Genomic DNA, 24130 nt, shown 5'->3' on the forward strand with positions numbered 1-24130 from the left:
GTACAGTATAGACATCTTGTATATAGGGTGTTGTACAGTACAGGACTATAGGAAGCTCCGGTGGCCCCCCCAGTCACACAGCACCCCATCAGTCGGGAAGTCCTGTGGCCCCGCCCCTGGTCCCGGTTGTCGGGGGTCACTCCAGGACAACTCTCGGGGTCTCTTACTCCGGCCCGGGGTCACGTGACGGCCGCATGCTTAAGCCGGGGTCCCGCCCAATCAGCAGCACGGCCAGGACCAGAAGAGTGGGCGGGGGCTGAATCTTTCTCTTTCTCACACGGGGAGGCGTGGTTAGGGTCAGGGGCGGGGAAGATTTGTAGAATAGCGGACGCTGGGAGGAAGAGGGGGGGTGTGGCCGGTGTAAAAGGAGGCGTGTCTGGCGTGGGGCGGAGTAGGCGGGATTAGTAGGTTAGAGACGGGAGTGAGAGTGGCGGACGGTGTCGGTGAGGTGCGGAGAGAGAGGACGGTGAGTGGAGGAGATGTGTGATCGGTACACCCCCGGTGTGTGTGATATCCCCGCCATCCCCCCTCCCCCACATCCTATATATATCATCCGCCCTCCGTCCTCGCCTCCCTGTTTACCATCCATATAATATACCGCGATCTGTATACATTCTCCCCGGTCACCCATCCGGGCTGTGCTCGTGTGCCCTAGATTCTATATACATCCATCACACACACACATATATATATTATATCCCCCCCCCCACCATATCTATCTTTGTGTGTATATTATATACCCATCCCCCCTATGTATACCCTGAGAGAGAGAGATAGAGATATATATATATATATATACACACACACACACACGAACGTATTCCCATATTTTTTATATATATAGTGTTTATATTATCCACTCCCAAATATATCCCTCATCTCCATTGTGTATCAATCTCATATACACAATGTGTACAGAAATCTGTGACATACATTATATCAGCCGCCCCCCCCCTATATATATATTATACGTTGTATCATTATATATATATATATATACACACACACACAGTAATATATATATATATATATATATGGGGTACAATGTATATATATATATGGGGGGTACAATGTGTGTAGAGATATATATATATATATAATTACTATGTGTGTGTGTGTGTGTGTGTGTATATATATATATATATATATATATATATATATATATAATTATACATTGTATCCCCCCCCCCATATACATAGGTATGTGTTGTCTATAGATGGCATTGTATATTACTTTACATTGTATTATATACAGGATCTGTAGGTTACATTGTGTGTGTGTGTGGTGATACATTGTATCCTGGGCTCACCCCCCCCCCCTGTGTCTGTGGATATAAACACACACACACATTGTATACAGATGTTACATTGTATCCTGTGATCATCCCCCCCCCCCCATATATACATGATCTGAGTTGTTGTCTATAGATGACATTGTGTGTATTATATACATGATGTGTGATGTGTCTGTAGGTTACATTGTGTGATGTTCCATTGTATCCTGGGCTTTATCTATATTATATGTGACACACGCGTGTACCCTGTTTGTATGTTGTCTCCATACACTATATATATATATGTATGTATGTGTATTCATTCTATACTTTTGTTTTGTTTTTGTCTGTACAGAACATAATGGGGGGAGATTTTACTAAAACTGAAGAGTGCAGAATCTGGTGGGGGGGGGGAGTTATTCATGGCGGCCAATCGGCTTCTAACTTTAGCAGCTTCTTCCATTAAGCTTTAAATAAATGACCTGGAAGCTGATTGGTTTCTCTGCAGAGCTGCTCCAGTCTCACTAAATCTCCCCCTTTGTGTTGTCAATTCCTTGTCTATAAATTACATCCTAGATCAGTGATGGGGAACCTCAGCCCCCCAGATGTTTTGGAACTACATTTCCCATGATGCTCTGGCACTCTGCAGTGTAGCTGAGCTTCATGGGAAATGTAGTTCCAAAACATCTGGGGTGCCGAGGTTCACCATCACTGGTCTATATACACCTATTGCTCTCCCCCCTCTGTGTATTAGTACCCCCCTCCCCCCGTATACATTGTATACCTCTGTCTGTATATTAGTACTCCCCCCCCCCCCCCCCGTATACATTGTATACCTCTGTCTGTATATTGGTACAGACCCCCCCCTCCTTCTGTATACATTGTATACCTCTGTCTGTATATTAGTACTCTCCCCCCCCCCCCCGTATACATTGTATACCTCTGTCTGTATATTAGTACTCTCCCCCCCCCCCGTATACAATGTATACCTCTGTCTGTATATTGGTACAGACCCCCCCCCCTCCTTCTGTATACATTGTATACCTCTGTCTGTATATTAGTACTCTCCCCCCCCCCCCGTATACATTGTATACCTCTGTCTGTATATTGGTACAGACCCCCCCCCTCCTTCTGTATACATTGTATACCGCTGTCTGTATATTAGTACTCTCCCCCCCCCCCCCCCGTATACATTGTATACCTCTGTCTGTATATTGGTACAGACCCCCCCTCCTTCTGTATACATTGTATACCTCTGTCTGTATATTGGTACAGACCCCCCCCTCCTTCTGTATACATTGTATACCTCTGTCTGTATATTGGTACAGACCCCCCCCTCCTTCTGTATACATTGTATACCTCTGTCTGTATATTAGTACTCCCCCCCCCCCCCCGTATACATTGTATACCTCTGTCTGTATATTATTACTCCCCCCCCCCCCCCCCGTATACATTGTATACCTCTGTCTGTATATTATTACTCTCCCCCCACCCCCGTATACATTGTATACCTCTGTCTGTATATTAGTACTCCCCCCCCCCCCCGTATACATTGTATACCTCTGTCTGTATATTAGTACTCCCCCCCCCCCCCCCCGTATACATTGTATACCTCTGTATATTATTACTCTCCCCCCACCGCTGCCACCCCTTATTAAGGCGTCTGTCTCCTTTTTAGGTGGGGGTGTTTCTTAATTTATTTTAATTTTTTTTTTTTTTTTAAGCACTTAAATGGAGCCGTAGGCTCTAATAGGCTTCAAAAAAAGGTGGAATCGGAGCGCAGAGCATTGCACTCGAAGTTCCCCCAGGTGAGTTAGAAATGAAAGTTTGCATTTCTAACACTGACCCACCGCCAATCAGGAAGCGCAGGTCTAATACCCTTGTCACCTGATTGGCTGGAGGCACAGGCATTCTTATTGGACGCCTAGCGGAACGGAAGAGAAAGACGCACAGGAACCATGGAGGGCGCAGGAGCTGTTGCCTGACCCACAGCTCGCCGCCATTACCCGCTGCCTGACCCCCCACCAAGATGTGGTAAGTGCTGGTCAGACAGCGAGCCAGCTTTGTGGGCCCGGCGGCTGCATATGGTGGGCCCGGCGGCTGCATATGGTGGGCCCGGCGGCTGCATATGGTGGGCCCGGCGGCTGCATATGGTGGGCCCGGCGGCTGCATATGGTGGGCCCGGCGGCTGTATATGGTGGGCCCGGCGGCTGTATATGGTGGGCCCGGCGGCTGTATATGGTGGGCCCGGCGGCTGTATATGGTGGGCCCGGCGGCTGTATATGGTGGGCCCGGCGGCTGTATATGGTGGGCCCGGCGGCTGTATATGGTGGGCCCGGCGGCTGTATATGGTGGGCCCGGCGGCTGTATATGGTGGGCCCGGCGGCTGTATATGGTGGGCCCGGCGGCGCTGTATGTGATGGGCCCGGCGGCGCTGTATGTGATGGGCCCGGCGGCGCTGTATGTGATGGGCACGGCGGGCTGCCTATGATGGGCACAGTGGGGTTGTCTATGATGGGCACGGCGGCTGTCTATGATGGGCACAGTGGGGCTGTCTATGATGGGCACGGCGGTGCTGCCATTGCAATTTTATTATTTTCAGTTTGTTGGCGCTTCCCCAAAAACTTTGCGCACCCACCGCCACCGGTCCTGTCATAAGGCAGCGCTCCATAGCAATCTCATACAAGTTGGCGACAGTCTCCTGTAACTTTCCAGCCGTCACTATTCACCGGTGGTGTTCTGTCATTCGGTGGCGCTCTTGAGCAGTCTCTTGTAATGTGGTGTTGGTGAGCTTGTCTATCCCAACTTTGTAGAACTTGTTGGCCAACTCTAGCAGTGTTTTGTATAAGCCGTCTCCTGTAATATGGCCTTGCCTCATAGCAACGTCCTATAACCTGGTAAAAATCTTTAGCATAGTCGGGGATGCTGTGCCTGGGCCCCCCCTTGTCAAAAAGTTGGGAGGTGTACCTCTATCAGTCTCCTGTGATATGCAACGTCATATATCTTGGCAACCACCTCTAGCAGTCTCCTGTACGGTGAGAGAGCTCTGTAGCAGTCTCTTGTAATATAGTGGTGGTCTTTAACATCCTCGTGTAAAAATGGCAACTGTCTCTAGTAGAGTTCTGTGAAGGGACGGAAGTTGTTTGAAGTCTCTCTCCTGTAATCTGTCGGCACATTCTAGCGCTCTCATGTGACTTGCCTTCTAGCAGTCTCTTGTAGTTTGGTGGTTTCTGGTCAGTTGGCGGTCTCCTGACCCCTGTGCTGCAGAAGAAGTCTCTCTTTTTATAATATGCGCACGCTCTTTGCGTGTTTCTTGTTTAGCGGTCGTAGTGATGTCATGTGACAAGTCTTTAGCAGTCTCTTGTAATATGGAATTGCTCTACAGCAGTCCCATTTAACTTGGCAACGGCCTCTAGCAGTCTTCTGTAACTTTAGCAGGTAAGGGGCGCGACACGCGTTGCAGTTAAGAACGTGACACGCTGCGCAGGAACGCGATCAGGAACGCACAGCGCTGTGCAGGAACGCGATCAGGAACGCACAGCGCTGTGCAGGAACGCGATCAGGAACGCACAGCGCTGCCTGCTCAGCCCCCCCTCCACGGAAGCGATCGTCCATCCGTCCTGTGATGAGCAGAGATTACAATGTAACAGATGGACGGCAGCACACAATGGGGGCCTCCCCCCCATCCATCCGCCGGCGTGTCATTGTCTTCCATCAGGAGTATTTCAGGCGTGTGACATCATAGTATGACTCAGGAGATGACGCGCTCTGTTCCTGGCTGCGCTCTCACCTCTCTGATTGTCTCATTCGTGAATCATCCGGGTCACCCGTCCTCTCTTATATAATATCTCTCTGCTGACCTCCGTGTGGGCATCACTTTCTGGAATCATGGAAACTTCTTGTTTCTTTTATCAAAGTGTTTTTTTTTTTTTTGTTTTACTATGTAAAAAATAAAAAAAATCGCTGCTACTTTTTTTTTTTTCCTAGGGCTCATTCACACCAGCAGCTGTGGTAGGAGGGCATTGCAGGGGTGCAGTAAATGGCACATTGCGCCAATTTCTGTATTTATTGGCGCATAACGCTCACTTTTTTTTTTACCCTGAAAATAGAGGGAAAACTGTGCCTGCGTGTTATACGCAGGGGGCCGTGGAAATTTTTTTTTTTTTTTTTCCTGAAACTTCCCTCTTAAAGCGGGGGTTCACCCCAAATTTTTTTTTTAACATTACATTCAGCAGAGTTGTCATAATGACAATCGGCTGTTTTTTTTTTTAAAAAAAAATTCCCCGTACATACCGTATTTTTACCGCCGCTTCCGGGTATGTCTTCTGTGGGACTGGGCGCTTCTAATTGATTGACAGGCTTCCGACCGGCGCATACAGTGCGTCACGAGTTGCCGAAAGAAGCCGGACTGCGAGTCGGCTCTATACGGCGCCTGCGCACCGACGTTCGGCGGAGAAGACATACCCGGAAGCGGCGGTGAAAATACGGTATGTACGGGGATAAAATAAAAAAAAACACAGCCGATTGTCATTCTGACAACTCGGCTGAATCTAATGTTAAAATTTTTTTTTTTTTTGGGATAACCCCCGCTTTAAAGTTTAGCGTGTTTATATGCTGATAAATAAGGTACTTTTTTTTTTTTTTTCTTTTTTTGAAGTGTCTCAGTGTCCGGATTTTATTAAAGGATGGGTAAAGGGGGTCGTTGTCTGACACAGAACTAAATGTCATCGCAATACATGCGTGGCATTAACAATTATTTTATTATTGCAACATTTTATTAAAAATAACTATCATAAAAACGAAATTGGAATAATAACAAATGACATACATTTTTATAATGTAATAGAAACAAATATTTAATTATAAAAATAAAATCTAAAATTAATCAATAGTTAACAATATTTCATTATTAACATAATACAAAATAATGTTGATTTTTTTTTTTAACTACTATTGATTTTATTCTATTTTTCATATAATTTGTTCTTTTCACATAACATTTTTTATTTTTTTTTATTTATACTTGCTATCACAATTTTTATTTATTATTTTTATTTTTAATATAATTAAATATTATTGTAATACAAAGTACATTATAATTAAATGAATTCAATATTATGATTGTTACAAAATAATCGTTTTTAATAACTTGTTTTTTTTTTTTTTTTTTTAGATTTTCTTTTTTAATACAATATAAAAATTGATTGTTATAAATACTATATTTTTTATTTTTAATAAAATTTTGTAATAGGTTTTCTTTTTATTATAAAAATATTAACTAAAATATATGCGTTCGCTTCTGCGCTTGAGCTCGACGGGGCGCGTTTCTGGCTCCTAATTTTTTTAGCTGGCTCCTAGATTCCAAGCAAATTTGTCAAGCCCTGGACTACAGGCAGTCCCTGAGTTACAGACATCCGACACCTACTTACAAACGGAAGGAGACAACAGGAAGTGAGAGGAAATCTCCCCCTAGGAAGGGAAATTCTCTCCTGTAAGGGCCCTTTCCCACGTATGGATCCTGTGAGGATCCGTACATTTCTCAGCGGGGATCGTTCCGTTGATCCCCCGCTGAGCCGAGAGGTGACAGGGCGGTCCCCACACACTGTGCAGGGACCACCCTGTCAGATCTCCGCTTTCCCCTATGGGGGATCGGATGAACACGGATCGTCTCTCCGTGTTCACCCGATATCTCTGCAGACGGATGGGGAAAAATAGGATTTTCCTCCCGTCTGCAGAAACGGAGCATAGCGGGGACCGATGAGATCGGGTGTCACCTGCCATCCCATAGGATCACATGTATTTCATCCGAAAACGGATGGATGAAAAATGGACCTACGGTCCGGATATGTGAACAGGGGCCCTAAGGGTTAATATGGGGGAAAAAGGTGTCTCCTCTCCACTGACGCTTTATCACCAATCCTTGTTTCCACGACAACCCAACATTTTCAAAATGTCATTGGGACAGAAAGTGAGGGGAAATTTTCTGAACAGACGTTACCGGGGGTGATAACCCTTCCCCAGTACATCCAAAAAACGTCAACATCATTTCTTTGGTTGGAGTTGCACTTAAAGCGGGATTCCGGGCATCATTTTTTATTTTTGCAAGCTAATCTTAACTACTTCAGCCCCCCGACCATTTTGCAGCTAAAGGACCGGGCCACTTTTTTGCGATTCGGCACTGCGTCGCTTTAACTGACAATTGCGCGGTCGTGCGACGTGGCTCCTTTTCTTCCCCACAAATAGAGATTTCTTTTGGTGGTATTTGATCACCTCTGCGGTTTTTATTTTTTATTTTTTTTGCGCTATAAACAAAAATAGAGCGCCAATTTTGAAAAAAAATCAATATTTTTTTTGCTATAATAAATATCCCCAAAAATATATAAAAAAAATTCCCTCAGTTTTCATATTTGTGGTAAAAAAAAAATCACTAAGCGTTTATTGATCGGTTTGCGCAAAATTTATAGTGTCTATAAAATAGGGGATAGTTTTATAGCATATTTTTTGTATATGTATGTATGTGTATATATATATATATATATATATATATATATATATATATATATATATATATATATATATATATATATATATATATATATATATATATATATATACACACACACACACACACACACACACACACACACACACACACACACACACACACACACACACACACACACACACACACACACACACACACACACACACACACACACACACACACACACACACACACTATAGTAATGGCGGCGACCTGTGATTTTTTTTTTTTTTTTTTTATCAGGGCTGCGACATTATGGCGGACACTTTTTGACACCTTTTTTGGAACCATTGTCATTTATACAGCAATCGGTGCTATAAAAATGCACTGATTACTGTGAAATGGCAGTGAAGGGGTTAACCACTAGGTGACGCTGTATGGGTTAGGTGTTCCCTAAGGTGTGATTCTTACTATAGGGGGGCGTGGCTTGCTGTGACATATCACTGATTGTTGTTACCAATGACACGATCAGTGACAGTGTCACTAGGCAGAACGGGGAGATGTTGGCCCGGATTCAGAAAGCCCGGCGTTACTTTGTGCGGGCGTAGCGTATCTCAGATACGCTACGCCGCTGTAACTTAGTGAGGCTGGTTCTGTATTCAGAAATAACCTGCGCCCTAAGTTACGGCGGCGTAGCGTATGAGGGCCGGCGTAAGCCCGCCTAATTCAAAATAGGAAGATGTGGGCGTGTTTCAGTGTGACCCCACGTAAATGACGTTTTTAACGAACGGTGCATGTGCCATCCGTGGACGTATCCCAGTGCGCATGCTCCAAATTACGCAGCAAAGCCTTATTGGTTTTGACGTGAACGTAACTTACGCAAAGCCCTGTTCGCGAACGACTTGCGCAAACAGCGCAAGATTCGACGCTGGCTCGACGTCCATACTTAACATTGGCTACGCCTCATATAGCAGGGGTAACTTTACGCCGGAAAAAGCCTTACTTAAACAACGTAAAAAAATGCGGCGGACGTACGTTTCTGAATCGGCCTATCTACCTAATTTGCATATTCTATGCGTAAATCTCCGTAAGCGCCACCTAGCGGACAGCGTAAATATGCAACTAAGATACGACGGCGTAAGAGACTTGCGTCATTCGTTTCTTAGCCAAATTTTGGCGTATCTTGCTTTCTGGATACAGAATGAAGATACACCGGCGCATGCTGGAATTTACGCGTCGTATCAATAGATACGCCAACGTAAATCGTTTCTGAATCCGGGCCGTTGTGTTAACACTAACATCTCCCCGTTCTATGTCTCGGTGAGACGAGCGCGGGTATGCCCACATCGATCCAAGTCCGCTGGGCGCGGTCACGGGGATCGCGGCGGGCGCCCGCAACAACTGCTTCTTAAAGGGGAAGTCCTTTTTGCCTGCCCCATTCTGTAGACGTATATCTGCGTGCGGCAAGCCGTTAATCACATTAAATAGTCCCTAAAATATATTAAAAGCTCCCCAATCGTTCCAGAAATCATTGCAAACACTTGCCTTATATCCTCCAGCTCGTGTGGGCGTATCCGTCATGGGTGTGGGCGTATCCGTCATGGGTGTGGGCGTATCCGTCATGGGTGTGGGCGTATCCGTCATGGGTGTGGGCGTATCCGTCATGGGTGTGGGCGTATCCGTCATGGGTGTGGGCGTATCCGTCATGGGTGTGGGCGTATCCGTCATGGGTGTGGGCGTATCCGTCATGGGTGTGGGCGTATCCGTCATGGGTGTGGGCGTATCCGTCATGGGTGTGGGCGTATCCGTCATGGGTGTGGGCATGTGAAGCCCAGTTCCTTCTTCCTGGTTTTCAGGGAGAGGTGCATGCTGGGCGTTTTTTTTATTTTTTTTAGGCACAGTAATGCCCAGAGACTCCTGGGAACTGAGTGTCATCATTTCCCAGGAGGCAATGGGGTCTTTGGACAGGAAGTTGAACCACCTATGACCAGGAAGTAGTAACAGCCAGATAGAAGTGAGTTAATTATTTTAATTTTTTTACATTAACCAGTTAGCAACCGCCCTATAGACGAAGTACGTCTACAAGGCGGTTGCTTAACTCTAGGAGGGCGTCAATGTACGTCCTCCTAGAATCGCGCGCCCTGTGGGGCGCGCACACGGGAGTCTCCGTGACCGCCGGGTCCTCCGGACCCGGCTGATCACAGATCACGGTAAATCGCCGCTGATAGCGGCGGTTTACCACGTGATCGCTCCGTCCAATGACGGAGCGATCACTAGTAAACAAACCGGCGTCATGTGATGACGCCGGTTCCTCCCTCTCCTCTCTGTACCGAACGGTACAGTGTGAGAGAGGAGAGGGGAGAGAGTGGAAGCAGCAGCAGCAGCAGCTGCTGCTGCGGGCTGGATCTGTGACACATGCAGTCACAGATCCAGCCATCGATCCCTCCCTGTGCAATACTCTGCAATGCCCCCACACTCTGCAATGCCCCCGCAATACTCTGCAATGCCCCCGCAATACTCTGCAATGCCCCCGCAATACTCTGCAATGCCCCCGCAATACTCTGCAATGCCCCCGCAATACTCTGCAATGCCCCCGCAATACTCTGCAATGCCCCCGCAATACTCTGCAATGCCCCCGCAATACTCTGCAATGCCCCCGCAATACTCTGCAATGCCCCCGCAATACTCTGCAATGCCCCCGCAATACTCTGCAATGCCCCCGCAATACTCTGCAATGCCCCGCAATACCCTGCAACGTCTATGGGGATTTTTAAGTAGCGAAGTTTGGCGCCATTCCACGAGCGTGTGCAATTTTGAAGGGTGACATGTTGGGTATCTATTTACTCGGCGTAACTTCATCTTTCACATTTATGCAAAAGAATGAAGAAAAAATACTAAATTTGCCAAATTTTATAACAGAAACAAAGAAAAATTATTTTTTTTTTACAGAATTTTCAGTCTTTTTTCTTTTATAACGCAAAAAATAAAAAACCAACGGTGATTAAATACCACCAAAAGAAAGCTCTATTTGTGTGAAAAACAGGACGAAAATTTCATTTGGGTACAATATTGTATGACTGAGTAATTGTCATTCAAATTGTGAGAGCACCGAAAGCTGAAAATTGGTCTGGTTATTAAGGGGGTTTACGTGCCTAGTGGTTAAAGTCAAGCTGTTTTTTTAGAAAGTTCATTTTTTTAATGGTAGAACTCCGCTTTAAAATCTACATGTTCCGATTTGCATACAAATTTAACTACAGAACCGATCTTATGTGTAACCCCCGAGGACCGCCTGAATTATCAGAATTCTACGTCCGATCTGCAACGAGCCGCGGCCTCAATTACTGGCCGGCGTGATTGCGGCGCGCCCGCCGGTAATTGAGGCCGCGGCTTTGCGGCCTTCACAGAAGGAAGCTGAGGCCTGCCGAAAGCCGCGGCCTCAATGGCGGGCGGCCGGTAATTGAGGCGGTGGCTTTGCGGCCTTCACAGAAGGAAGCCGAGGCCTGCCGAAAGCCTCAATGGCGGGCGGCCGGTAATTGAGGCGGTGGCTTTGCGGCCTTCACAGAAGGAAGCCGAGGCCTGCCGAAAGCCTCAATGGCGGGCGGCCGGTAATTGAGGCGGTGGCTTTGCGGCCTTCACAGAAGGAAGCCGAGGCCTGCCGAAAGCCTCAATGGCGGGCGGCCGGTAATTGAGGCCGCGGCTTTGCGGCCTTCACAGAAGGAAGCAGAAGGCCGCAAAGCCGCGGCCTCAATTTACAAGCCTGTTGGGTCCTCTTTAAATACCCAACAATTCAAATATCTCGTGTTCAGGCAAGCCAAGAAGACTTCTACACATATGTAGAGTAGTGCGGTGCGGTCAATGGCTCCATTATGTCGGCCTACTTCTGTCTCTTAGGATTTCAAGGAAATACTTCGGGAAACCCCAGCTGGTTCAACCAAGCGGCAAATCTGTATTTTCCCCACAAAGAATGTCGATCATGAAAAACAGATGCAGCTAACCGACCGGCGAGCACCTGCGTTTACTAGAAACCCGCTTCTCCTCGAAAGTTTCGAAACATTGTTTTCTCCTTGTAACCTACTAATCCCATCACTCCTCATGTAATGGGGGGGACAAAGGAAGACATATCTAAAGTCCAGTGTGGGTGACAACCACGGCTTCCTCCATAGGAACTGTGTGTGTGTGTGTGTGTGTGTGTGTGTGTGTGTGTGTGTGTGTGTGTGTGTGTGTGTGTCGTAACCACCCCGGGACAGGAAGTGTTACTGGCAGGATCAACAACTGAACATAAAATGGAATATAGCTTACAAAAAGACCAAAACATCGATAAACTGCAACGGATCACATTTTTGGTTATGGGTTTAGACCAGGGGTCGACAAATCCCGGTCGCCATGGCGACTAGAAATAGGGTCCTGGCGACTTGGCTTGGAAGGGGGGGGGCATTGGTTTTTTTTTGTGAGCTGGCACCATCTGGTGGTGGCCATTGGTATTACAAGTTAAGTATTACAAGTTAAACAGCAATTCTAATGTAATTTTTCACTATTTTCACTGCCATCTTCTTCCCTCTAATTAGAACCCCCAAACATTATATATATTTTTTATCCTAACACCCTAGAGAATAAAATGACGATCGTTGCAATACTTTCTGTCACGCCGTATTTGCGCAGCGGTCTTGCAAGCGCACTTTTTTGGGGCCAAATTTACACTTTTTTTTAATAAAAAAATAAAACAGTAAAGTTATCCCCATTTTTTTTTAATATTATGAAAGATAATGTTATGCCGAGGAAATTGATACCCAACATGTCACGCTTCAAAATTACGTCCGCTCGTGGAATGGCGTCAAACTTTTACCCTTTAAACGTCGCCTATGGAGATTTAAAAAAAACTCTACAGGTGGCATGTTTTGAGTTAGAGGAGGTCTAGGGCTAGAATTATTGCTCTCGCTCTACCAATCGCGGCGATACCTTACATGTGTGGTTTGAACACCGTTTACATATGCGGGCGCTGCTCACGTATGTGTTCGCTTCTGCGCGCAAGCTCGTCGGGACGGGGTGCGTTTTCTGGCTCCTAAGTTTTTTAGCTGGCTCCGAGATTCCAAGCAAATTTGTCACCCCCTGGTTCTGATAGACCAACAGGTTAACGCAACATTCCAAAAGTAAATATTTAATCTCATTAAAATGATCCCTTGTGATCCTGCCATGATGGTACTAGTCCAGCGACTTCCTGTAATAGGGTGACAACACTGTCCCCGTATTCCCAATTAAGCCCTTGGGTTGTCACCATTTCACAAAAGGAGGCTACAAGTGGCCGTGCAAACACATCCTATTGTAGGAGGGCAACACTGCCACTTTTATCCTAATTATGAGCTTGTGTTGTCACCTTGTCAAACAGGAGACAACAAGTGGCTATGCCAACACTTTCCAAAATAAGGTGACACACTGTTCCCGTCTCCCAGTTAAGCCCCTGTGTTGTCACCCTGTTTCGCAGGAGAACATAAATGCCAACACTTCCCCAACGTAGGGTGACAACGCCATGTCCCCGTCTCCCAATTAAACTTTTGCGTTGTCACTCTCTCATGGGCATCTGATGGAGACTACAGGTAGTCATGCCAACTCTTCCAATTGTAGAGTGACAATTTTATGTTTCGGTTTCCAAATTAAGCCCTAGCGTTGTCACCTTATCACACAGGAGACTACAAACGGCCGTGCCAACATTTTCCATTATAGGGTGACAGCGCTCTGTCCCCGCCTCCCAGTAAGCCCATGTTGTCACATAGAAAAACACAAATGCCAACACTTCACAAAAAAATCTTTAAATCCCGTCGTTTGTAAATGGCGATAACTTTTGCGCAAACCAATCCAGGGTTTGACAAATTTGCTTGGAATCTAGGAGCCGAAAAAAAACACACCCCGTCCCGCCGAGTGCGCGCAGAAGCGACCGCATACGTGAGCAGCGCCCGCATATGTAAACGGTATTCAAACCACACATGTGAGGTATCACCGCGATTGGTAGAGCGAGAGCAATAATTCTAGCCCTAGACCTCCTCTGTAACTCAAAACATGCAACCTGTAGAATTATTTTTAAACGTCGCCTATGGAGATTTTAAAGGGTAAAAGTTTGTCGGCATTCCACGAGCGGACGCAGTTTTGAAGCGTGACATGTTGGGTATCAATTTACTCGGCGTAACATTATCTTTCATAATATTTAAAAAAAAATTGGGATAACTTGACTGTTTTTTTTTTTTTAAATGAACAAAAAGTGTATTTTTTCCCCAAAAAAGTGCGCTTGTAAGGCCGCTGCGCAAATACGGCGTGACAAAGTATTGCAACGATCGCCATTTTATTCTCTAGGGTGTTGAAATAAAAAATATATATAATGTTTGGGGGTTCTAATTGGAGGGAAGGAGATGGCAGTGAAAAATGACACATTAAAACTGCCGTTTTACTTGTAATGCCAACGGTCACCACCAGATGGCGCGGGTGACAGGAGGATGCTTGGCACTTCACAAGGCCGCAAAGCCGCGGCCTCAATTGCCGGCCGTCGTGGGCCCGCCGCGATCACGCGGAGGGGGAGGTGGGGCGCTCACTGTGCCTCCGTGCTCCCCCGCCATGCGATCGGCGGGCCCGTGGCCTTATAGGCCGCAAAGCCGCGTCCTCAATTACCGGCGGGCGCCAGGTCTCAATTCCTTGTCACAATTGCGACCTGGCGCCCGGATTTTGTCGAGCCCTGTATTTTATATGGTGTGGTTTTGCACTAAAACTTTTTTTTTTTTTTCTGAAAATTTGCGCAAACATGAAATGAGAATTTGCAACGATCACTTTTTTTTTATTCTACAGAGCCTCCGATTTCAGAAAATATCGAATGTTCTGGGGGTTTAATTTTATTGCCGAAAATTAAGATTTTTTTACATGTATGCAAAAAAAATTTGGAGCTGAACTGATTAATATATATATATATATATATTTTTTATACAATGTAACTTCCATGTTTGATCTTCATACTGAACTGAAAGCTGATTGGCTGTTGAAGGAATACATGTAATAAAGAGATTTCCTCTGTTTTCCAGGTGAATGTCTTGTACATGAATAGTGTGACGGAGGTGACACTGGCAGCAAGTAAGTACTATAGATAAATATCTGACATTCTGTGTTGTGTGCTGTGCAGGGAGGATCGATCCCACGCCATGAGCGCTCAGTCCCTCCATCTATATCCTCCTCCATGCAACTATTCTCCAACATTCCTCTATGGAGGATTCTTACAGTTCTGAGGTTGTCCCGTGTTTATTGCCTTGTATTTCGAAGGGTCCATTCACACTATGCCTCACATTAGTGCACCCGCTTAGACTGGCAGCTCACCTTAAAGCGGGGGTTCCGCGGGAAATTTTTTATTTTTTTTTACCTGTGCATCTACTGCTTTTAAAATTAACAGTGTACTCACGTCTCTGAATTTTCTAGGCATCTGCATTCGGCCGTAAATAAGTATTTATAAAAATTCGTCCTGTAAGGTTCCATCTTGCTTGTGGGCACTGTGAAGCCCACAAGCAAATACTTCCGGGATTCAGTGAATGCGGATATCCCAGATTTCACCTGTTTGCCAATATTTAAAATGGCGGAATTGGATCCGCCCTCATCACGTGACCCGCTTCACTTGTCATGTGACGAGCAAAATCTTGCGATATCTCGTCAGTCTGTGTTGGGAATCGTCTCCCGGGAAGCGTGACACTGTGTGCTCCCAGGAGACACCGCGATCCTGTCCCAGCAAACACAGGGGCGCTGAGAAACAAAGCCACGCCCACTCCCGCAGGAGGGATACCAGGAAGTGGCTGCTATTGTCTACTGAATACAGGTATTGGAACCGTTTTAAAAATTATGGAAACCGGAATGTGTATGTAAATACGGAGCTGGTCTGAATAAGCTGAAGTTGTTGTTGTGGGTGAACCTCCGCTTTAACACACAAACTCGCTCTGCTTTCTTTCTTGTGCCCGCCGCTTTCTTTCTTGTGCCCGCCGCTTTCTTTCTTGTGCCCGCCGCTTTCTTTCTTGTGCCCGCCGCTTTCTTTCTTTCTTTCTTTCTTGTGCCCGCCTCTTTCTTTCTTTCTTGTGCCCGCCGCTTTCTTTCTTGTGCCCGCCGCTTTCTTTCTTTCTTTCTTGTGCCCGCCGCTTTCTTTCTTTCTTTCTTTCTTTCTTGTGCCCGCCTCTTTCTTTCTTTCTTGTGCCCGCCTCTTTCTTTCTTTCTTGTGCCCGCCTCTTTCTTTCTTTCTTGTGCCCGCCTCTTTCTTTCTTTCTTTCTTGTGCCCGCCTCTTTCTTTCTTTCTTTCTTGTGCCCGCCTCTTTCTTTCTTTCTTTCTTGTGCCCGCCTCTTTCTTTCTTTCTTGTGCCCGCCTCTTTCTTTCTTTCTTTCTTGTGCCCGCCTCTTTCTTTCTTTCTTTCTTGTGCCCGCCTCTTTCTTTCTTTCTTTCTTGTGCGCGCCTCTTTCTTTCTTTCTTTCTTGTGCCCGCCTCTTTCTTTCTTTCTTTCTTGTGCCCGCCTCTTTCTTTCTTTCTTTCTTGTGCCCGCCTCTTTCTTTCTTTCTTGTGCCCGCCTCTTTCTTTCTTTCTTGTGCCCGCCTCTTTCTTTCTTTCTTGTGCCCGCCTCTTTCTCTCTTTCTTTCTTTCTTGTGCCCGCCTCTTTCTCTCTTTCTTTCTTTCTTTCTTTCTTTCTTTCTTTCTTTCTTTCTTTCTTTCTTGTGCCCGCCGCTTTCTTTCTTGTGCCCGCCGCTTTCTTTCTTTCTTTCTTTCTTGTGCCCGCCGCTTTCTTTCTTTCTTTCTTTCTTTCTTGTGCCCGCCGCTTTCTTTCTTTCTTTCTTTCTTTCTTGTGCCCGCCGCTTTCTTTCTTTCTTTCTTGTGCCCGCCGCTTTCTTTCTTTCTTTCTTTCTTGTGCCCGCCGCTTTCTTTCTTTCTTTCTTTCTTGTGCCCGTCGCTTTCTTTCTTTCTTTCTTTCTTTCTTGTGCCCGCCGCTTTCTTTCTTTCTTGTGCCCGCCGCTTTCTTTCTTTCTTTCTTGTGCCCGCCGCTTTCTTTCTTTCTTTCTTTCTTGTGCCCGCCGCTTTCTTTCTTTCTTTCTTGTGCCCGCCGCTTTCTTTCTTTCTTTCTTTCTTGTGCCCGCCGCTTTCTTTCTTTCTTTCTTTCTTGTGCCCGCCGCTTTCTTTCTTTCTTTCTTGTGCCCGCCGCTTTCTTTCTTTCTTTCTTGTGCCCGCCGCTTTCTTTCTTTCTTTCTTGTGCCCGCCTCTCTTTCTTTCTTTCTTTCTTGTGCCCGCCTCTTTCTTTCTTTCGCCCGCCTCTTTCTTTCTTTCGCGTGCCCGCCTCTTTCTTTCTTTCTTGCGTGCCCGCCGCTTTCTTTCTTTCTTGCGTGCCCGCCGCTTTCTTTCTTTCCCGCTTGTGCCCGCCGCTTTCTTTCTTTCCCGCTTGTGCCCGCCGCTTTCTTTCTTTCCCGCTTGTGCCCGCCGCTTTCTTTCCCGCTTGTGCCCGCCGCTTTCTTTCCCACTTTCTTGTGTGTGTGTGTGTGCTTCTCCCTCTCCCTCTTTGGGTGTGGCTCGGCCCATTCTGGTGCATTGGTAGCTCATTCAAAATGAAGAGTTTTTTTAAACGCTCAAGGTTTTTCACCTCAAAGCATTCTGTGCTGCAGCCCCCCCCCCCCCTTTTTGCTTACCTGAACTCTATCTTTTCCAGTGACAAGCACAGCAGCTCCAGTCGATGTCTAGGGTCCTCATTGAATAGAATGATAGCAGCAGGAGCCATTGGCTCCTGCTGCTGTCAATCAAATCCATTGACATGGAAGCTGGGGAGGACGGGCGGAGCCGAGTCTTGCTGCTTGTGTCAATGGATGCAGCAGCAGGACTCTAAGCGCACCCACACAGTTGCTCCCATGGAATGCTGCTCCCTGTGAGAGCAATCAAAAAAGAGGAGCTTGGGGGGGGGGGGGGGGTGTTGAGAAGGTTTGGGCCACTATGTTTAAAACCCTTGCACAGAGGAGTATAACATGTTTTAGATGTAGTGTGTGTGTGTGTGTATATATATATATATATATATATATATATATATTATTGTGTGTGTATACAGACAGACCTCTTTTGCAATAACTTTGCTTATTAATCATTTTCTTTACAAAGTAGCCACCGCCGGAGTAGAAAAGCCAGTCACACTCCAGCATGCTGTAGAAAAAGACCCTCGCTCTCTGTGTGAAATCGGTGGTCTCACTGCATAGGTCTGACACACCTCCTTGGCAGGGAGAAGAGGAGTTTTGCTGACTGCAGCGTTTATCAGCCTAACGCAAGGGGGGCTGTCCAACCTCTGCCGAGAGACCGCTGCTTCCCCCACACAGAGCTAGAGTCCTTCTCTGCAGCACGCTGGCAATAAGGCTCCGGAATCGGTAGGACTTTGCCCACCTTTTTTGTTTTGATGCCCCGGGAGTGTATTTAGGGGATTTACCTGTGTAATGAGCAAACAAGTCTAAATCCAATCCATACATGGGACAAGGTCTGTAAATCTTCTCACAGCGATGACAACATTCTTCACATCCAGGTGAACAATACACCTTTTTATTTAACCCCTTCCTGCTGGATGCATGTATGGCTGCCCACCTCTCGGCCTCCCCTCCCCCCCCCCCCCCCCGGCACTGACTGCGCCGACACCCCTCCAGTACCGCATCTAGACCCCGTGGCCCCATGTTTCCAAGGCAGGTGGGACAGCAGAGCCCAGGACCCCTATAGTGGGTATGACTGGGTAGAATTGAGGGATGCCTGCGAACATCCGTTCACTGTTTTTCCCCTAGCTAGAATGAACAAGAAAGCTGCACACAATAGGTCAGCCCTAGATTCAAGGGTCACTTTCTCTGGCCGCTATGGCTGGGGAAGAAGCTACTAGAGCACTTTATTTTAATTTTTTTATATTGTGAAAGATAATTGTAACGGTATGGCCCGTGGGACCCAGAGGCTCTTGAAGGATATGGGGTACTCCTGTGTCGGCTTCACCAATGACTCTTGTGTCTAGGGCAGGGGTGTCAAACTAAAATTCATCGGGGGCCGCATCAGCAGTTTGGTTGTCGTCAAAGAGCCGGTTGTATCTGCACTCCAGTTTCTTGCGCTGCGTAGGGAGCGCAGGGTTCAGGAGTGCGCTGCGTGGGGAGCACAGGGTTCAGGAGTGCGCTGCGTGGGGAGCACAGGGTTCAGGAGTGCGCTGCCTCCTCCTCTCTGGGGTCCCCTTCGTCTCCTCTCTGGGGTCCCCTTCGTCTCCTCTCTGGGGTCCCCTTCGTCTCCTCTCTGGGGTCCCCTTCGTCTCCTCTCTGGGGTCCCCTTCGTCTCCTCTCTGGGGTCCCCTTCGTCTCCTCTCTGGGGTCCCCTTCGTCTCCTCTCTGGGGTCCCCTTCGTCTCCTCTCTGGGGTCCCCTTCGTCTCCTCTCTGGGGTCCCCTTCGTCTCCTCTCTGGGGTCCCCTTCGTCTCCTCTCTGGGGTCCCCTTCGTCTCCTCTCTGGGGTCCCCTTCGTCTCCTCTCTGGGGTCCCCTTCGTCTCCTCTCTGGGGTCCCCTTCGTCTCCTCTCTGGGGTCCCCTTCGTCTCCTCTCTGGGGTCCCCTTCGTCTCCTCTCACTTTCCTATGGCCGAGGCTGCGGAGTGCTTCGCGGATCGCGTGGTGTGCCGATCCGAATGGGGTGACCCACTAATCACGTCCATGAGAGAGCGATCCCCCCCTGCTGATGGGGGGGCCGCTGCGCGGGCCACATGGCAAGGCCTGGCAGGCCCAATTCGGGTCATCCTATGTCCACTAGGGGCATAGGATGACTGAGAAATGATATCTCGGATTACATGAGATAGGACAGTAATGATGATTCATGTATTGCAGGATATCTTGAAATATTACAAGTTGTTCATTCTGAACACAACAGGTCAATAAAGTGTCTCCTTCAATGTGGAACATAGACTGTTGAGATGTTAATTGATGTTAATCACCTCCAGCTACCTGGCTGTAGTGATGAAAGCTTGCTGTGATTGCATTCTATTGTCTATTGTGTTAATTAAGACTGGCTCCTAAGATATTTAATGGTGCTATGCTAACTAACCCTGTATTGTGTGAAAGTTCTATTGATGCTGATATGTGATGTGAGTTAACACTCTAAAGGTCAGACGTCTGATTTATGTTCGCTAAAGGAATGTGTATTGTGTAGCAGGTGAGAATAGCTTATCGCGGAGTCAGAAAGTCTTTCTAAGATGTGGATTGAGGGGGACTTGTTGGCACCCCTTGTGTGATATTGTGGGTGGAGTGTGTCTCTTTGATTACTGCAGCATGCTTCCTAACTGTGTATAAGAAACCTGAGTTTACCATTAAAGTAATTCTGTTTGGAACCAGAGAACAGAGTTGTGTCTCGTTCTTCTGGGGAAATCCAATGGGTCCTGTCTGCTGGATTGTGGAGTGTCGGAAGCTGTCTTGGGTTGGTGGAATGGAATGTCGTAACGGCGTTAACTCCTGACCGTTACAATAATGTTGCGTCAAGTAAATTGATACCCAACATGACACGCTTCAAAATTCCGCCCGCTCGTGGAATGGCGACACGCTTTTACCCTTAAAAATCTCTATAGGTGAAGTTTAAAAAATTCTACATGTTGCATGTTTTAAGGAGGTCCAGGGCTCTAATGATCGCAGCGGTACCTCACGTGTGATTTGAACTAGGGGTGCAACGGATCGTCACCGATCCGTGATCCGAACGGGTCACCCCGTTCGGATCGGCACACCATGCGATCCGCGGAGCGCTCCGGAGCCTCGGCCGTAGGAAAGTCCCAGGCTTCGGCCTAGCTCCGGAGCGGCAGCCATCTTGCTCCACCCCATGTGCTTGCCAGTGCACAGCGTTGCACTCCTCCCCGCATCACTGCGCTGACTACAGACCCGGGACCACCGTATGCAGGCACGTGGACCTGTCTTTGAGATCTGCACGTGGACCGAAAAAGACTGTTTTTGTACGGAGGGGGGGAAGACGGACACCAGAGTCACCCGAGGAGGGGGAGGGGCGGACACCAGAGTCACCCGAGGAGGGGGGGGACACCGGAGTGGAGCACCACAAGATTAGATTTTTTTTTTTTTTTTTTCTTTTTTGCTGATCCGTCCGAGGATCGATCCGTGACTCCTGATCCGAGGATCGATCCGATCCGTGATTTTTTTTTTTGATCCGTTGCACCCCTAGTTTGAACACTGTTTTCTTACGCAGGCGCTGCTCACGTGTGCGTTAGTTTTGTTTATTTTACTTTATTTTTACTCTTTAAAAAAAAAAAAAAAATGTATGGTTCTTTTATTCCTATTACAAGGAATGTAAACATCCCTTGTAACAGAAAAAAGCACGACAGGTCCTCTTTTATATATGAGATCTGGGGTCAAAAATACCTCATTTACACTAAAATGCAATAAAAAAATAACTTTGGTCATTTGAAAAATTTACAAAAAATGCCCTTTTAACCACTTAAGACCCGGACCTTTTGGCAGGTGAAGGACCCGGCCAGTTTTTGTGATTCGGCACTGCGTAGCTTTAACTGACAATTGCGCGGTCGTGCGAAGTGGCTCCCAAACAAAATTGGCGTCCTTTTCTTTATCGTACATCACGGGACACAGAGCAGCATAGCCATTACATATGGGTTATATAGTGTACCTTCAGGTGATGGACACTGGCACTCTCCGACAGGAAGTTCCCTCCCTATATAACCCCCACCCATAGTGGGAGTACCTCAGTTTTTTCGCCAGTGTCTTAGGTGTTGGTGCACGTTGAAGGTTGTGCCTGCAGTTTGTCCTTGGGACCAGGGCCAGCCGACCGGATCCGTCCAAGGTGCTTCATAGCCAAAGTGGACGGTACCCGGGCCCCAATTCGTGGATGGGGTTTTGCCTATAATGCCTCTCCTTGGAGGGCTGGACTCTGGGTTCCAGGACTGGGTTTTTTAACCTATGAATACCTGCTGCCAGTAGTGCTGTATAGGTCCAGGTGTGTGGTGTTCCTGACTTGGACCCCGGTCCCTGAAGGTCTATGACCATACCCACGGTGAAGGGGGAAGATTGGGCCTCTTGCATGAGCAATACCCTGCGGCGTGGAAAGGTAAGCGGGGGGCCTACGGAACTTGGTTTGTCAGTGGGCTCCCCACAGGGGACTCTGGGGAAAAGCCTTTTTTATGCCTCTGTGCATGGGCTAAAAGAGAAACCACAAAGTCTGCATGACTGGATGGCTCAAACACCCAGGTATACTGTTCCTCTGGCTGGGCTAATAGACTGCTGCTGCTGCTACAAGGTGTTTTCTCCATGAAATGTAAAAGGGAGCATGTCAGGTTTAAATTACTTACTTCCTGATGTCTGTGTGTCTCCAGCAGCTCCCGGGCTCCTCTCCCCACATGGATTCTGCTTCCTGCTTCCTGAGAGCGGCGTCGGGAGCGCGCGCGTGCGCGCGCACTGTTATAGGCGCCGACGCTGCGTGGAGGGGCGGGGGACGCCCAGGGAGTTCCCTCCCCTCTGTACATCAGAGGGAAAAACTCTATTTAGCCTGTCAGTTTGCTGAAGGCTGTGAAGGGACACGGAGCAGCGATGCTGAGCTGAGCAGGATAGGTTTGCCTATGTTATGCTGACACAGTGACACCTAGTGGCCGTTTTTTTGTACACACCTTGCTAAAGAGCTGTTTAAGCTCATATTTTCTCTATAAAGCCGGTGTACTAAGTAGCAGTCAGAGTACTTAGTATTTGGTACTCTCTTAGCCCAGCATTAAGGGAAGCAATATTAGGATATGATTAAGCCCTTGGGGCTCAATATTGCTTTCTCTTGTTAGGTTTTGGGAAGTTTAGTTTCTGTCTAACATTACCCTAGCCTAAAATTTTTTTCCTCATTTATTTAAATGTGTGTTTTTCTCCAGCTATTACAGTTAGTTGTATATTAGCGGAGTATCTCAGATTTGTTATTATGGCTCCTAAGGGTGCAGGGAACGCTAAAAATGCTAAAGGTGTTAAAAAGCCGAAGGGTTCCCCATCGGGCTCGGAGGATATTTCCCAGAATCCACCTGCCCCTACCTCCCCGGAGGATCCGGAGGTTGCTGCCCTGGGTGAGCCATCGGGGTTGCTAGGTGCTATGGCGGGCCCTATTCAACCAACTCCTTCCTATGTCACGGAAGAGATGTTAGCCTCCACCTTGGGTGGATTTGAAAAGAGGATGGCCGCTCTTATTACGGCCTCTTTATCCGGGAAGAAGCGGGCTAGGTCCCCGTCTCCCAGGTTTTAATCTCCTGAGGAAGATGTCCTTTCCACTGAGGAATTGGAAGATACAGGAGACCAGGCTGAGGATCATCTGGACCATTTGGGTTCTGAAGATTCTACTATAGAAGAACCTTTTTCAGCTTCTCACGCAGAAAAATTGTGGGTTCAGTCCTTAACGGATATGGTGCGGTCAGCTTTTAAAATGCCTTTGCCTCAGCCTCTGGCCTCCGCTGTGTCCTCATTGGGCTCCCTAAAGGCGCCCCAAGCCAACCTGGTGTTCCCGGTCCATCCTTTGTTAAAGGACCTGATATTTCAGGACTGGGTTAAGCCAGACAGGATTTTTTTGCCTCCTAAAAGGTTCGCAGTTATGTACCCTTTAGAGGAGGAGTTTTCAAAAAAATGGGCTGTCCCCACTGTTGACGCAGCCATATGTGTCAATAAAGCTTTAACATGTCCAGTGGACAATATTCACATGTTCAAAGATCCTGTGGATAAAAGGCTTGAGACCTTACTAAAGGCATCCTTTTCCACAGCGGGGGCAGTGGTCCAGCCAGCTGTAGCTGCCATTGGCGTCTGCCAGGCTTTAAAAGACCAGGCCAAGCAGGCCCTAAAGGACCTCCCGGCTCAACAGGCTCAGGACTTAGCCGATCTACCTAGAGCCTTATGTTTCGCGGTAGACGCTATCAAGGATTCAATCCAACAGGCGTCCCGCCTATCCCTGTATTTGGTCCACATGAGAAGATTACTTTGGTTAAAGAACTGGTCTGCAGAAACCCCCTGCAAAAAACTCCTTACAGGATTCTCCTTTCAAGGAGAGAGATTGTTTGGAGAAGATCTTGACAAATATATTCAAAAGATCTCTAGTGGTAAGAGCACCCTTTTGCCGGTTAAGAAAAGGTTCCGAGGTCCCTCTTTTAAGCGCCCAACCTCTCCAGTTCCAGGGCCCTCATTCTCTAGGCAGTATCGACGGCCTCCTGGACGCGCAGCTGCAAACAGGCCCCAGGGGCAAGCTGCAGGGAACAAGAGACCGTGGAACCGTAAGCCGGTTAAGGCTGCCCCTAAGGCAGCCTTGTGAAGGGGCGCCCCCACTCTCTCGAGTGGGGGGAAGACTCCGGTTGTTCTCGGAGTTGTGGGGGGCCCAA

General features: G+C 47.4%; 1 protein-coding gene across 1 annotated transcript in view; it reads left to right on the forward strand.

Moving 5' to 3' along the window:
• Positions 1 to 361: 361 nt before the first annotated feature.
• Positions 362 to 24130, forward strand: part of PTP4A3 (protein tyrosine phosphatase 4A3) — a 146163-nt gene continuing 122394 nt past the window's right edge. The window contains exons 1-2 of the mRNA XM_040355190.1: positions 362 to 466; positions 14817 to 14865. The gene's annotated coding sequence lies outside the window, so the exon portion shown is untranslated. The remainder of the gene's footprint in view (positions 467 to 14816; positions 14866 to 24130) is intronic.

The sequence above is a fragment of the Rana temporaria genome, chromosome 5 (genome assembly GCF_905171775.1).
Source record: "Rana temporaria chromosome 5, aRanTem1.1, whole genome shotgun sequence".
NCBI lineage: Eukaryota > Metazoa > Chordata > Amphibia > Anura > Ranidae > Rana > Rana temporaria.